The sequence below is a fragment of the Dendrobates tinctorius genome, unplaced genomic scaffold (assembly GCF_039654945.1).
Source record: "Dendrobates tinctorius isolate UK_male_01 unplaced genomic scaffold, ASM3965494v1 ptg000116l, whole genome shotgun sequence".
NCBI classification, from domain to species: domain Eukaryota; kingdom Metazoa; phylum Chordata; class Amphibia; order Anura; family Dendrobatidae; genus Dendrobates; species Dendrobates tinctorius.
In genome coordinates, this window is record NW_027361784.1 from 32,562,759 (window position 1) to 32,578,711 (window position 15,953).

At 48.2% G+C, this 15,953-nt stretch overlaps 1 protein-coding gene across 8 annotated transcripts in view; it reads right to left on the bottom strand.

Annotated features, from left to right (window-relative positions):
* Positions 1-15,953, bottom strand: part of CYRIB (CYFIP related Rac1 interactor B) — a 190,014-nt gene that overhangs the window by 36,584 nt on the left and 137,477 nt on the right. For 7 of the 8 annotated variants that reach the window (XM_073590328.1, XM_073590334.1, XM_073590331.1 and 4 more), the window contains one exon: positions 6,652-6,685. The gene's annotated coding sequence lies outside the window, so the exon portion shown is untranslated. Of the gene's footprint in view, positions 1-6,602; positions 6,622-6,651; positions 6,686-15,953 lie in introns of those variants that run through there. The other variant, XM_073590333.1, reaches the window with a different exon arrangement.

Genomic DNA, 15,953 nt, shown 5'->3' on the forward strand with positions numbered 1-15,953 from the left:
GAGTAATGTAATGATCCCTGGTGGTGTAGAGCAGTAATGGAGTAATGTAGTGATCCCTGGTGGTGTAGAGCAGTAATGGAGTAATGTAGTGATCCCTGGTGGTGTAGAGCAGTAATGGAGTAATGTAATGATCCCTGGTGGTGTAGAGCAGTGATGGAGTAATGTAAAGATCCCTGGAGGTGTAGAGGAGTAATGGAGTAATGTAATGATCCCTGGTGGTGTAGAGCAGTAATGGAGTAATGTAATGATCCCTGGTGGTGTAGAGCAGTAATGGAGTAATGAAATGATCCCTGGTGGTGTAGAGCAGTAATGGAGTAATGTAATGATCCCTGGTGGTGTAGAGAAGTAATGGAGTAACGTAATGATCCCTGGTGGTGTAGAACAGTAATGGAGTAACGTAAGGATCCCTGGTGGTTTAGAGGAGTAATGTAATGATCCCTGGTGGTGTAAAGCAGTAATGGAGTAATGTAATGATCCCTGGTGGTGTAAAGCAGTAATGGAGTAATGTAATGATCCCTGGGTGGTGTAGAGCAGTAATGGAGTAATGTAATGATCCCTGGTGGTGTAGAGCAGTAATGGAGTAATGTAATGATCCCTGGAGGTGTAGAGCAGTAATGGAGTAATGTAATGATCCCTGGAGGTGTAAAGCAGTAATGGAGTAATGTAATGATCCCTGGTGGTGTAGAGCAGTAATGGAGTAATGTAGTGATCCCTGGTGGTGTAGAGCAGTAATGGAGTAATGTAGTGATCCCTGGTGGTGTAGAGCAGTAATGGAGTAATGTAATGATCCCTGGTGGTATAGAGCAGTGATGGAGTAATGTAAAGATCCCTGATGGTGTAGAGTAGTAATGTAATGATCCCTGGTGGTGTACAGCAGTAATGGAGTAATGTAATGATCCCTGGTGGTGTAGAGCAGTAATGGAGTAATGAAATGATCCCTGGTGGTGTAGAGCAGTAATGGAGTAATGTAATGATCCCTGGTGGTGTAGAGCAGTAATGGAGTAACGTAATGATCCCTGGTGGTGTAGAACAGTAATGGAGTAACGTAATGATCCCTGGTGGTGTACAACAGTAATGGAGTAACGTAATGATCCCTGGTGGTGTAGTACAGTAATGGCGTAACGTAAGGATCCCTGGTGGTTTAGAGGAGTAATGTAATGATCCCTGGTGGTGTAAAGCAGTAATGGAGTAATGTAATGATCCCTGGTGGTGTAAAGCAGTAATGGAGTAATGTAATGATCCCTGGTGGTGTAAAGCAGTAATGGAGTAATGTAATGATCCCTGGTGGTGTAAAGCAGTATTGGTGTAATGTAATGATCCCTGGTGGTGTAGAGGAGTAATGGAGTAATGTAATGATCCCTGGTGGTGTAGAGCAGTAATAGAGTAATGTAATGATCCCTGTGGTGTAGAGGAGTAATGGAGTAGTGTAATGAATCATCCCTGGTGGTGTAAAGCAGTAATGGAGTAATGTAATGATCCCTGGTGGTGTAGAGCAGTATTGGTGTAATGTAATGATCCCTGGTGATGTACAGCAGTAATGGAGCAATGTAATGATCCCTGGTGGTGTAGAGCAGTAATGGAGTAATGTAATGAATCATCCCTGGTGGTGTAAAGCAGTAATGTAATGATCCCTGGTGGTGTAAAGCAGTAATGGAGTAATGTAATGATCTCTGGTGGTGTAGAGCAGTAATGTAATGATCCCTGGTGGTGTAGAGCAGTAATGGAGTAATGTAATGATCTCTGGTGGTGTAGAGCAGTAATGTAATGATCCCTGGTGGTGTAAAGCAGTAATGGAGTAATGTAATGATCCCTGGTGGTGTATAGCAGTAATGTAATGATCCCTGGTGGTGTAGAGCAGTAATGGAGTAATGTAATGATCCCTGGTGGTGTAGAGCAGTAATGTAATGATCCCTGGTGGTGTAAAGCAGTAATGGAGTAATGTAATGATCCCTGGTGGTGTAGAGCAGTAATGGAGTAATGTAATGATCTCTGGTGGTGTAGTACAGTAATGGCGTAACGTAATGATCCCTGGTGGTGTAGTACAGTAAGGGCGTAACGTAAGGATCCCTGGTGGTTTAGAGGAGTAAAGGAGTAATGTAATGATCCCTGGTGGTGTAGAGGAGTGATGGAGTAATGTAATGAATCATCCCTGGTGGTGTAAAGCAGTATTGGTGTAATGTAATGATCCCTGGTGGTGTAGAGGAGTAATGGAGTAATGTAATGAATCATCCCTGGTGGTGTAGAGTAATGGAGTAATGTAATGATCCCTGGTGGTGTAGAGGCATAATGGAGTAATGTAATGAATCATCCCTGGTGGTGTAGAGGAGTAATGGAGTAATGTAATGAATCATCCCTGGTGGTGTAGAGGAGTAATGGAGTAATGTAATGATCCCTGGTGATGTAGAGGAGTAATATAATGATCCCTGGGGGTGTAGAGGAGTAATGTATTAATGTAATGATCCCTGGGGGTGTAGAGGAGTAATGGAGTAATGTAATGATCCCTGGTGGTGTAGAGGAGTAATGGAGTAATGTAATGATCCCTGGTGGTGTAGAGGAGTAATGGTGACTTCAAGCCCACAGGTTAGTAATGGAGAGGCGCCTATAAGACACCTATCCATTAGAAATCCCAGTGATATTGCATAAAACACAGACACCCAGAATAAAGTCCTTTATTTGAAATGACACAGACTGCTTTAATGAATCTTATTTAAACCATAGTCCCCAAACGCCTAATCCACCGAAGCCAATATCTCCTGCAACAAAAATAAAATAAACCACAATATTCCTCACCTGTCCGAGAAGATAACCCATAATGTGCCATGATGATCCTCATGACTTTGACAGCAGTTACATCAGTGATGTGACTGCTCTCAAAGACAGCCAGCGATACACTACAGGAGGGATTACCTCCTGTTATTGTATCACTGAGCTGTCATGAAGATTCAGGACAGGAAAAATGTGGTCAGACAATCTGCGCTGCGAATTACTAAAAACTCGGATTATTAATACAGTGGTCTTTATTCTACGCGTTTCAGAGTCTAACAGAACTCGTTCCTCACCTGGTGGTTTTTTTTTCCTGAGGAAGGAGTTCAGTGAGACTCGTAGAATAAAGTCCACTGTATTAATAATCCGAGTTTTTAGTGATTTGCAGCGCGGATTGTCTGACCACATTTTTTCTATCCTGAATCTTCTCTGTTGGTCCCTTGAGGATCTGTGGTTCTGCATCAGCGAATCCTCCATTGCCTGTTACAAAACTCCATTTGGTGAGTGTATTACTTGCAATTGTTTTCTGCACACCGGATAATGCACTATTGCGCTATTTCTCCTTTACAGCAATCTGAGCTGTCATGAGAAAGTTCTCACGCAGCGGTGTCGTAAGTGAAAGCACCGGAGCTGATGAACTCCGGTAACCTCTCGGCAGCTCAATGATACACTGCAGGGGCGATACCTCCTGTCAGTGTATCGCCGGAGGCCAGGCAGAGCGGTCACATCTTCCGATGTGACTGTTCTACACGTGAGATCGCCGTGGGACACTCGGGATTACGTGAACTACGGCGGACAGGTGAGTATATGTTGGTTTATTATTTTACATTTTTTTCCTAGAAGACGAGGGAATTGGGGATTTGGTGTTAGGCGAGTATAATGAGCTTTTTATTTTTATTTGCTTGTGTTTGTCATTATTTTACTTTTTTTTTTTTACGGTGAGCACAGGCGCCGGCTGGTGAGACTACATCTCCCATCAGCAGCACCTGCTCTTACTATTATCAGTGACAGCAGACGTAGGCCGATGGGAGCGGTAGTCTCATCAGCCCACACCTGCTGACCTGCGGTAAGCTTTTTACCACGGGTCACAGCTGCAGGGTCACGCTGACATGACAGCATGACCCCGCAAAGCTTTGACCGTCAGTACTGGCGGTAGCGTTACCGCGGGTCACAGTCACAGCTGCATGGACATTATGACCCTGCAGCGCTCTGACCGACTGTCTTACCGGCGGTAGCGTAACCGCCGATAAGAACCTCCGAGCCGGTGTTTCCCACTCTGTCACGCAGATGACAGAGTGGGAAGCACCACAGGAAGCCGGTAAAACCCAAACAAAAATTCAGCAAATCCGCAAACATTTTTATACCTGTGTTTTTGCTGCAGATTTCACAGACTCAATTGAAGTCAGTGGGTGAAAAACGCCGCAGAAAATAAAACGCTGCAAATACTCAAGGAAATGTACTGATCACTTGCACAAAACTTCAGGATTGTCATTAGCTTGCATGAGGATTCCAGAGAGTTTTTGGTCCATTTCTGCACGGAAAAATTGCTGTGAAAACGAATCAGAACTCACTGTGTGCACACAGCATTTGTCATCCTCCACCTCATTTTCAGAAGAAGGTCCTGAACAAGGGACCCCTGAAATAAACCTGAAACTCCTTTCAAAAAAACAAAAAACATTTTCCATGTAAGATAAAAGCGCGAAGCCGCACATTACTGTAAAGCATCCGGAGCAGCACTCACCTGATCTCCACACTTCTATCTGCTGACAGCGAATGGAAACATATTCATTTATTTATTCATTTACTTATTTAAAGATCAGGAGACTCAAAGCCAAAACAGATTTAATAGAGCTGCGGGTTTCCTACAATAAATCCTGGGTGAGAAGTACAGCTCCGCAGACTGACACAATGTAACGAAGTATCAGCACAGGCGAGAGCGCTGCTCTGCAGATGATTACATGGTGGAGTCTCTGGATGAGACATTTGTATCCAGTCTGTAACCACTTCACAAAAAACTGCTAAAACACAGCAAGCGCTGATCTCACTGGTGACAGGAGACGTCAAGGAAGATATCAGGGTCTGCCGCACCCCAAGAAGCCCCCCAGGCCCCATCATGTGTCTGACATTGTATTCACCATAGGACGAGACTGCAAAATCACACACAACCCACGGCCAAAATATGTACATTATAAAAACGTGGTGTCATGTGAAAGCCCAGAGACACAGAGTATGCTGCCCAACACCGACCTCATATATACGGACGTAATCTACAGAAATTACATCACTGACCCTGTACTGATCCTAACTTACAGGCTGTATTATACTCCAGAGCTGCACTCACTATTCTGCTGGTGCAGTCACTGTGTACATACATTACATTACTGATCCTGAGTTGATCCTGAGTTACATCCTGTATTATACCCCAGAGCTGCACTCACAATTCTGCTGGTGCAGTCATTGTGTACATACATTAAATTACTGAGCCTGAGTTACACCCTGTATTATACTCCAGAGTTGCACTCACTATTCTGCTGGCGCAGTCACTGTGTACATACATTACATTACTGATCCTGTACTGTTCCTGAGTTACATCCTGTATTATACCCCAGAGCTGCACTCACTATTCTGCTGGTGCAGTCATTGTGTACATACATTACTGATCCTGTACTGATCCCGAGTTACATCCTGTATTATACCCCAGAGCTGCACTCACTATTCTGCTGGTGCAGTCACTGTGTACATACATTACTGATCTTGTACAGATCCTGAGTTACATCCTGTATTATACCCCAGAGCTGCACTCACTATTCTGCTGGTGCAGTCATTGTGTACATACATTACTGATCCTGTACTTATCCTGAGTTACATCCTGTATTATACCCCAGAGCTGCACTCACTATTCTGCTTTTGCAGTCACTGTGTATATACATTACATTACTGATCCTGTACAGATCCTGAGTTACATCCTGTATTATACTCCAGAGCTGCACTCACTATTCTGCTGGTGCAGTCACTGTGTACATACATTACATTACAGATCCTGAGTTACATCCTGTATTATACTCCAGAGCTGCACTCACTATTCTGCTGGTGCAGTCACTGTGTACACACATTACATTACTGATCCTGAGTTACATCCTGTATTATACCCCAGAGCTGCACTCACTATTCTGCTGGTGCAGTCACTGTGTACATACATTACATTACTGATCCTGAGTTACATCCTGTATTATACTCCAGAGCTGCACTCACTATTCTGCTGGTGCAGTCACTGTGTACACACATTACATTACTGATCCTGAGTTACATCCTGTATTATACCCCAGAGCTGCACTCACTATTCTGCTGGTGCAGTCACTGTGTACATACATTACTGATCCTGAGTTACATCCTGTATTATACTCCAGAGCTGCACTCACTATTCTGCTGGTGCAGTCACTGTGTACATACATTACATTACTGATCCTGAGTTACCTCCTGTATTATACCCCAGAGCTGCACTCACTATTCTGCTGGTGCAGTCACTGTGTACATACATTACTGATCCTGAGTTACATCCTGTGAACTGAATTAATGAAATGCATACTTCAGAGCTGAAATCATCCTGCATTTCATTTCCTGCTGGTTTATTCTGGGAAGTGACGCCTGAACATGAGACATTATTCACTAACAAACCTGACGACCATTTCTAATAACCGAAAGTAAAATAATGAGTGCAGCTCAGGAGTATTTCTGTAGATGATTCTATATATGACCCGCACAATGGTTGGTGATGAGCAGCGGTGGTTGGCGGTGGGCCGCAGTGGTCGCACTCCTCACACAATTCTATATACACGTACAGTAAGTAGTGATGCACACAGACTGCAGATGGAAATGTCGCTCACTTACTCCCAGTGTTGTAGTTGATATATCGGCTCCCAACCTGCAAAACACAAAACATGACATCAGCCTTAAGACAGAAAAACATGATAGCGGCAATGAGCACAAGTGTAGCTGCCAGCGGGGGTAGAGGGGGAGGTCGCCCCGGGCCCCCAACCCTGAGCTCCTGCCACTGTGACTACATCTCCCTGCAATACCGCCTCCTGTCCTGTAGACCGAGGCGCACAGGAGCAGATGCCTCCACCAGACGCTAACTGCCGGCACTGCACCTCTGTGGCTGTCCCTGCAGCAGAGGCGTCACCACGCAGGGCACCTTCCCGCCAGTGAGGAGCAGCACAGGACACAGGATGGTGCTGCACGTAGGAGCGCATGAAAACCGCAGTATACAACCTTCTATAACACAAAATCCCCAGAAGATTGAGGATTAATATATACGATAAAGAGTCAAATAGAAGGCAGTACACACAGCCAGCAGGTGCGTATAGAGAACCACACACGGGTGACGGCCCCTGAGCGTGGACTCAGGCTGGACAACAAGACTCCCATAGGGGAAAAGAGAGGAGAAGACATATCAGGGGGTGCACTTTCTTCTTTACATGTGTAATACTCTACCTTCGCTCCTTCTTCAGTTTCCTTCTTTTTTCCGGTTCCCTTTTTTCAGGGTCTTGTCCAGATTCCTTTTAGGGTCACCAGGATACTTTCAGAGAGCTATACCCATACGCTGGCCTCTACACGCACCTACTAGCTGATAATTAGTTCTTGTCATATATATCAGGGCTGTGCAGGTTACAGCCCACAGACAGAGGCCCGAGTCCAAGGCATGGAAGCGAATGCGGGGAGTCATTATACAGCATGGGAGCCAGTGTCGGACTGGAGCACCTTGGGCCCACCAGAGAAAATCATTCTTGGGGCCCACTATGTAGCTGCATAGAGTTAAATACCAGACCACCAATTGTGCGGTAAAACACACTAATATCAGGGTATAATATAAGGTAGTACACGTCAATTATGTAGCAGGGGTTGGGGTAGCACCCTCATAGAACATAATGCAGCCCCCCCACAAAATATAATGCAACCCCCTCATAAGGTATAATGCAGCACCCCTCATAGCATATAATGCAGCCCCTCCACAGAATATAATGTAGCCCCCTCACAGTATAGTGCAACCCCCTTCACAAGGTATAATGCAGCCCCCCCCATAGGATATACTGTAGCCCCCTCATAGGGCATAATGAAGACCCCTGAGAGAATAATGTAGCTCCCTCAAAGTATAACAGTATTGTTCTCCCTCTCTACCCCCATCATTGTCCTCATCACCACCTCCATCATTGCCTACTCACTCAACACCCCTATCACTGCCCTTTCCACCACCTCCATCATTGCTATCTACCCCACCACCCCCATCATTGTCCATTCCACTAACTCCATCATTGCCTTCTCCCCCACCACCATTGTCCTTGCTATCACAACCATCATTGGCTTCTCCTCCATCATTACCCATTCCAACACCTCCATCACTAACTCCTCCCCCACCAACCCCCATTGTCCTTTCCACCACCACCATTGCCCTCTCCACCACCCACATCACTGTCCTCTCCAATACACGCACAGCACCACACACACACACACACACACACACACAGCAGCAGCACTCACCTCTCTGCACGTTCCCCGCAGCACATCCCGGCAGCATCGTCGTCGCCGGCAGCTTTCTGTCTGAAACAGCCGTGCGCTGCATGATGTCATCCAGCTGCTCTGCTGTGTCAGACAGGAAGCAGGACGGCATCGGATCCCTGCAGCTCAACTCTGCCATTTTTTCCTGTAGGCAGCAGAGCTGCAGGGATCGCTCCCTGCCAGCCGATTGCCCTCAGTGTTAGCTGCCCTACAGGGGCTCACCTCCGGGGCCCTGATGCAGCCGCACCAGCTTTACATGCGGTATGTCCGCCCCTGCGGGTAGTGTTAGCCTCAGCTTGCAGCTAACACCGCCCGCATTTAAAGTGAAATAAATATTCACTCCTCTCCACGCCCATGTGGGTGTGGGGAAACGCAAATATTCATTTCTATAGATGGGTGGACACCTGGATGTTCGGGACCGGCGGGTTTGGCCGAACAGTTGTAATGTGCATGACAGCGCGTCAAACATCGCTTCTGATCTGCAGGGAAATCCTCCCCGTCAGTCAGAGAGCTGCGGTTCCCACGCTGTCAAAAGACAGCATGAGCGCTCAGCTGTGATCGGAGGTATAAAGCTTACCTCCAGTCACTGGTGTTAAGGCCCCATCACACTAAGCGATCTCGCTAGCGAGATCGCTGATTTTGTGACACATCAGCGATCTCGCCAGCAAGATCGCTGTGTGTGACATGGATCAGCGACCGGCCCCCCTGCCGGTTATCGCAGATCGCGCTCGAGCAGCCTGGGCCGTTTTTCGATCGCTGCGTGTGGCATTGAGAGACCAGCGATCAGCGACGCTGGACCCTGGTTGCTAATGTAAACGTCGGGTATCCAAGAGCGCTGGTTTCCAAGGTAAACGTCGGGTATCCAGGAGTCGCGCGGCTCCTGGATACCCGACGTTTACCTAGGAAACCAGCGTCGCTGGTCCTGATCGCTGGGATTGTCTATGTGACAGCTCACCAGCGATCAGCCTAACAATGTCCCAGCAATCCCATCATGTCGGATCGTTGGTGGGATCGCTGAGACATCGTTTAGTGCGACGGGGCCTTTAGCTGATGGGACTACAGCTCCCATCATCCGACATCTGCTACCGCTAATTACAGTGAGAGCAGGGGAGGAGGATGGGAGTATTCATCAGCTTCTCCAGCGCGGTAAATAAATAATAAAAAAAAAACGGCGTGGATTCTCCTTTAATTTTGCTAACCAGCCAGAACAAAACTCAGCTGGGGGCTGCAACCCTCAACTATCAGCTTCAGCAAGGCTGGTTATCAAAAATAGAGGGGTCCCCACACTGTTTTAATTATTCAAATAAATAATTTAAAAAACAGTGTGGCGCCCCCCCCCCCATTTTTGACAACCAACCTTGTGATAGCTGACAGCTGGGGGCTTGCATTCTCAGGTTGGTAAGGGGCGATTGATTTTGCCCCCTCACAGCCTAAAAATAGCGTCCCACAGCTGCCCAGAAATTCTGGCGCTTTGCCGGCTCTTCTCACTTGCCCTGTAGCAGTGGCAAGTGGGGTTCTTGTTTGTGGGGTTGATGTCACCTTTGTATTGTCAGGTGACATCAAGCCCACGTCTTAGTAATAGAGAGGCTTCTATAGGACAGCTATCCATTACTAATCCGATAGTTGTATTGTAAATAAAGACACAACAGAATAAAGTCCTTTATTAGAAATAAGACTAAACACAGAGAAAACTCTCACGGTGCTAGCGGGGATGTCACAGCAGTTCAGGCCGGCTGGGAACGGAGCCTCAGTGACCGGACGTAACCTCTATGATGTCACCACCAGTCTCTGAGGCTGCGCTCACAGCAGCTCATTCACCAGTGGTTCTCAGCCTGGACGGTCGCATCTTGGCACCATCCAGGTTGAGAACTGTTTATCCCCCAGATATGGATTACGGCGTGGGACAGAACGACTCTTATGGTATATTGTTTTTTTCTTTGTGTTTTTTTTTACTTTTATTACAGGAGATCGAGGGCTTCGTTGGGATTAGGCGTTTAATTAAAAATGGAAAACGGTGTTTAGTCTTATTTCAAATAAAGGACTTTATTCTGGCTGTGTCTTTATTTACCATACAACTATAGGATTAGTAATGGACTTGATGTCACCGGACAATACAAAGGTGACATCAACCCCACAAATATGAACTCCACTTGCCACCGCTACAGGGCAAGTGGGAAGAGCTGGGCAAAGTACCAGAATTGGCACATCTAATAGATGTGCCTTTCTGGGCAGCTGCCGGCAGCTATTTTTAGGCTGGGGGGCAATATCCATGGCCCCTTACCAGCCTGAGAATACCAGCCCCCAGCTGTCTGCTTTAGCAAAGTTGGTTGTCAAAAACGGGGGGTGATCCCAAGCAGTTTTCAGATTATTTAATTAAAAAAACAGCATGGGGATCCCCTCTATTCTTGATAACCAGCCTTGCTGAAGCTGACAGCTAGAGGCTGCAGCCCCCAGCTGTGAGTTTTGTCTGGCTGGTTATCAAAAATACAGGGGAACCTACGTTGTTTTTTTTAAATATTTTATTTACAGTGCAGGAGCGGCTGATGGATACACCCGTCAGCCGCTCCTGCTGTCACTAATTAGCGGTAGCAGGTGTCGGATGATGCGATCTGCAGTCCCATCAGCTGACACCAGTGACCGGAGGTAAGCTTTATACCTTCAATTATAGCTGGGCGCTCTCGCTGTCTTTTCACAGTGTGGGAACCGCAGCTCTCTGACCAGCGGGGAAGATTTCACAGCTGATCAGAAGCGGTGTTTGTCGTGCTGTCATGTGCCTGGCAGCGCTGCAGACACCCGGTGTTCGGGCAGCTGAACCCAAACAGTAACACGGACTTCCTGGTGAAGTCCGTGTTCAGTGTTCGTGCCTGAACAGTACTTTACTGTTTGGGTTCGCCCATCTCTATTCATTTCTCTTTAGCAGCGGTGACAGGCTCCTGTGTCCAGCTGCCGTTCGGGCCCCCCTGACTCACGGGCCCCATAGCAGCTGGGTGTGTTGCTATTAGCGACATGCCACTGGCTGGGAGCCCCTGGAGCAGCGAGGGCCCTAGAGACTGCTGGCCCTGTATGCCAGCAGGTGTAAGTGCCTGGACCCAGTTCCCTGGTGGGACAGTCCGACCCTGATGGGAGCCAATGCGGGGGCCATTATACAGCCTGGGAGCTAATGCAGGGGTCAGTATAGAGTATGGGCGCCAATGTGGGGGCCATTAAAGAGTGTTGGGGCTACTTTGATGTCACAAAAGAGGCATTATTACTGTGTAAGGGGCACAGTGGTGGCAGTATTTGGGGCAGTAAGATGACCCCTGCTTTGTACCGCGCCGTAGGTGCAGTAATAGGGACACATACGGCAGCAGCGGCTCAGTATTGGGGTATCAGGTGCAGTAATAGGGACACACACGGCAGCAGCAGCTCAGTATTGGGGTATCAGGGGTAATAGGGACACATACGGCAGCAGCGGCTCAGTATTGGGGTATCAGGTGCAGTAACAGGGACACATACGGCAGCAGCGGCTCAGTATTGAGGTATCAGGTGTAGTAATAGGGACACATACGGCAGCAGCAGCTCAGTATTGGGGTATCAGGTGCAGTAATAGGGACACATACGGCAGCAGCGGCTCAGTATTGGGGTATCAGGTGCAGTAATAAGGACACACACGGCAGCAGCAGCTCAGTATTGGGGTATCAGGGGTAATAGGGACACATACGGCAGCAGCGGCTCAGTATTGGGGTATCAGGTGCAGTAACAGGGACACATACGGCAGCAGCGGCTCAGTATTGAGGTATCAGGTGTAGTAATAGGGACACATACGGCAGCAGCAGCTCAGTATTGGGGTATCAGGTGCAGTAATAGGGACACATACGGCAGCAGCAGCTCAGCATTGGGGTATCAGGTGTAGTAATAGGGACACATACGGCAGCAGCAGCTCAGTATTGGGGTATCAGGGGTAATAGGGACACAAGGCAGCAGCGGCTCAGTATTGGGGTATCAGGTGCAGTAATAGGGACACATATAGCAGCAGCGGCTCAGTATTGGGGTATCAGGTGCAGTAACAGGGACACATACGGCAGCAGCAGCTCAGTATTGGGGTATCAGGGGTAATAGGGACACATAAGGCAGCAGCGGCTCAGTATTGGGGTATCAGGTGCAGTAATAGGGACACATACGGCAGCAGCGGCTCAGTATTGGGGTATCAGGTGCAGTAACAGGGACACATACGGCAGCAGCAGCTCAGCATTGGGGTATCAGGTGTAGTAATAGGGACACATACGGCAGCAGCGGTTCAGTATTGGGGTATCAGGTGCAGTAATAGGGACACATACAGCAGCAGTGGCTCAGCATTGGGGTATCAGGGGTAATAGGGACACATAAGGCAGCAGCGGCTCAGTATTGGGGTATCAGGTGCACTAATAGGGACACATATGGCAGCAGAGGCTCAGCATTGGGGTATCAGGTGCAGTAATAGGGACATATACGGCAGCAGTGGCTCAGCATTGGGGTATCAGGTGCAGTAATAGGGACACATACGGCAGCAGCGGCTCAGCATTGGGGTATCAGGTGCAGTAATAGGGACATATACGGCAGCAGCGGCTCAGTATTGGGGTATCAGGTGCAGTAATAGGGACACATACGGCAGCAGAGGCTCAGTATTGGGGTATCAGGTGCAGTAATAGGGACACATACGGCAGCAGTGGCTCAGCATTGGGGTATCAGCAGGATGAGGAGTTTGTGCAGGTTGTGAAAAGATGGGGATGGGGCTGGAAATGTGGGAAGTCAGATGTGTCTGTGTGGTTATCTCTGCAGATGAGTCCTGGCTGGAGAAGTCGTCATGTCGGTCTGGGAAAGAAGGAAAAGACGGGAAAAGTGAAAGACTCCATCAGAAAGAACGTCAGCTGTCACTCTATACTGTATATCTGCGCTGTCATCTCCTCCACGTTCTGCAGCACTGGTATTTACACTACATGTCACCGTATGGCAGTAATATCAGTGTTGGATTTTCAGGAAATGTTTTCCAGTTACAGCAGGGTCATCTGCTGAGGCTCCCCCATACCAATTATTAGGGTGCGCCACCTTATTTGTAATGAGGGTTAGAGGCCCACTCAGATATTTGTTGAAGCCCTAGCTACGCCTCTGAGAAGAACTCAGAATGGAGCTCCATTAACATGTCTATATCTTACACTCCACAGCAGCATTCACAATTCTGCCGGCAGCCGTTCAGAAACAGCATCAGTCAGAATTCAAACTTTACTGCAGAATATTTTTTTTAATAAAATATTTACATTATGGCAACTAGTTCTAAATGTGTAGTAACCAATAAAGACCACCAAGCGGCAGCAGAACACCAGTAGACAACTCCATGATCGGTGGTGTCAGCACAATGCCAGACTGCACTGCAATCAGACCGCGTGAAATCCCAGGACGCAGCAGTTTGCCTTTTCTGTAATCTTAAAATAGGGCAAATCTTTATTACATGGCATCTCGCCAAAATCAACACTTTCTCTTATTTTTGGTGGATAATTTAGGATTTTGGAACCAATTTATCCAGATTTCCGTGAAGTAATTATTATACTTAGTAAAACAATTCTCCCAAGTGTTAGCGGAGATCAAGTCCCACAGATGAGTGCGCCCAGCGCGTGCTACAGGCGTCACCATCAATTCCATTCACACGGTGCAGTACCGCACACCGACACCAGAGGGCAGTGTAAGACCACATATGGCACAGCATACGGTGGAGAGGACAGAGGCCACCAGCGAGGCTTAGATACACCGCAGAGAGCATCACAGGAGAGGCTTAGATACACCGCAGAGAGCATCACAGGAGAGGCTTAGATACACCGCAGAGAGCATCACAGGAGAGGCTTAGATACACCGCAGAGAGCATCACAGGAGAGGCTTAGATACACCGCAGAGAGCATCACAGGAGAGGCTTAGATACACCGCAGAGAGCATCACAGGAGAGGCTTAGATACACCGCAGAGAGCATCACAGGAGAGGCTTAGATACACCGCAGAGAGCATCACAGGAGAGGCTTAGATACACCGCAGAGAGCATCACAGGATAGGCTTAGATACACCGCAGAGAGCATCACAGGAGAGGCTTAGATACACCGCAGAGACTGAGAGTATCGCAGGACAGGCTTAGATACACCGCAGAGAGTATCGCAGGACAGGGTTAGATACACCGCAGAGAGTATCACAGGATAGGACTAGATACACGGCTCATCAGTCAGTATCACACAGGATAGGATTAGATACACAACTCAGCAGTCAGTATCACACAGGATAGGATTAGATACATGGCTCAGCAGACAGCATCACATAGGATTAGATACACAACTCAGCAGTCAGTATCACACACGATAGGATTAGATACACAACTCAGCAGTCAGTATCACACAGGAAAGGATTAAATACACTGCTCAGCAGTCAGTATCACAGGATAGGATTAGATACACAACTCAGCAGTCAGTATCACACGATAGGATTAGATACACAACTCAGCAGTCAGTATCACACAGGATAGGATTAGATACACTGCTCAGCAGTCAGTATCACACAGGATAGGATTAGATACACAACTCAGCAGTCAGTATCACACAGGATAGGATTAGATACACGGCTCAGCAGACAGCATCACATAGGATTAGATACACAACTCAGCAGTCAGTATCACACAGGAAAGGATTAAATACACTGCTCAGCAGTCAGTATCACAGGATAGGATTAGATACACAACTCAGAAGTCAGTATCACACAGGATAGGATTAGATACACGGCTCAGCAGTCAGTATCACACAGGATAGATTTAGATACCCCAGTTTAGTATACAGAAGGTCACATGCTAAGCTTGGGTGCAGTAGATCAGCAGAAAGTATGTCACTCCATTAGCTTAGATACACACTGTGAATGACCTTTAGCGTGGTGGGGACCTCACACCCCCTGTAATAAGAAACCATGAGTCTGATTCATGGCAGCTGAGGTTTTGTTTGCTGTTCTCCGCAATCGCTGCCGATCACCAGGTGCCGTTCCCTGTCAGTATCGCAAGGCACAGATCCACCTACAGGCAGCCGCCGGCACACATCCACCTACAGGCAGCCGCCGGCACACATCCACCTACAGGCAGCCGCCGGCACACATCCACCTACAGGCAGCCGCCGGCACACATCCACCTACAGGCAGCCGCCGGCACACATCCACCTACAGGCAGCCGCCGGCACACATCCACCTACAGGCAGCCGCCGGCACACATCTACCTACAGGCAGCCGCCGGCACACATCCACCTACAGGCAGCCGCCGGCACACATCCACCTACAGGCAGCCGCCGGCACACATCCACCTACAGGCAGCCGCCGGCACACATCCACCTACAGGCAGCCGCCGGCACACATCCACCTACAGGCAGCCGCCGGCACACATCCACCTACAGGCAGCCGCCGGCACACATCTACCTACAGGCAGCCGCCGGCACACATCTACCTACAGGCAGCCGCCGGCACACATCTACCTACAGGCAGCCGCCGGCACACATCTACCTACAGGCAGCCGCCGGCACACATCTACCTACAGGCAGCCGCCGGCACACATCTACCTACAGGCAGCCGCCGGCACACATCCACCTACAGGCAGCCGCCGGCACACATCCA